This window comes from Lutra lutra, chromosome 3 (genome assembly GCF_902655055.1).
Source record: "Lutra lutra chromosome 3, mLutLut1.2, whole genome shotgun sequence".
NCBI classification, from domain to species: domain Eukaryota; kingdom Metazoa; phylum Chordata; class Mammalia; order Carnivora; family Mustelidae; genus Lutra; species Lutra lutra.
In genome coordinates this window covers 48,489,388-48,490,371 of record NC_062280.1, presented here as the reverse complement: position 1 = coordinate 48,490,371, position 984 = coordinate 48,489,388, and the positions used below count along the sequence as shown (strand labels likewise).

General features: G+C 32.8%; 1 pseudogene; it reads right to left on the bottom strand.

Annotated features, from left to right (window-relative positions):
* Nucleotides 1-618: 618 nt before the first annotated feature.
* On the bottom strand, nucleotides 619-736 carry LOC125096701 (uncharacterized; annotated as a pseudogene).
* Nucleotides 737-984: the final 248 nt, after the last annotated feature.

Here is a 984-nt window from a genome sequence, read left to right as displayed (position 1 = left end):
AGATTTCATACAAAGTTTTGCTAGTACACTTTGATTTTTTAACTTAAATATATATCCTGAAAATTTTTCTTTTAATGTTTTTAATTCTTGCCAAACTTATAGATAAGAAATTGTATCACAGATGAAATTTGTATTTTGTTACAAATAAAATTTATTATATAAAAATTTAAGACTAATTTAAATATATGTGTTTTGTGAATGGTTTACACATGCGTTTTTGTGTATCTTTTTCCATTTCAGTTTTGCCTTCTCTTCTCAATTTTTTTTTTTAAAGATTTTATTTATTTATTTGACAGACAGAGATCACAAGTAGGCAGAGAGGCAGGCAGAGAGAGAGAGAGGAGGAAGCAGGCTCTCCACTGAGCAGAGAGCCCGATGCGGGGCTCGATCCCAGGACCCTGAGATCATGACCTGAGCCGAAGGCAGAGGCTTTAACCCACTGAGCCACCCAGGTGCCCCCTCTTCTCAATTTTTAAAAGTGATTTTTATTTTAGGAATTTAGCCTTTTATCTGTAACATATGTTGCAAATATTATATTTCTGTTTGCTATTTTAGAAAATAGTTGAACTGAAAGATATTGAAGATAAAGCATACAAGTCCATGGGATGCTACTAACACAGAGATTGGAGGAAAATGTACAACTGAAATGGATGTATTAGGATAGAGGACATATCAGATATTAAACTGATAAGAACAGATACTACACTTGATCTTAGCCAAAAGGCCGAGAAGTGATGAAATGGATTATTAGGGAAAAGAGATGATACACTTCCACCGAATCAGAAGGTGAAGGATGGAAAATGAAACAAGTGAAAGGACAGAATGAAAATAAATATCAGAACAGAAATCTATGACATGGAAAACAAAAATAAAATGGAGTCAGCATTACATACATTTTTTGAAAAGATTAATAATATCAGTGAAATTCCTAACAGCTCAAATTTAGGGAAGCAGAAATAAAACATAAATCTCCACCAGAAATGA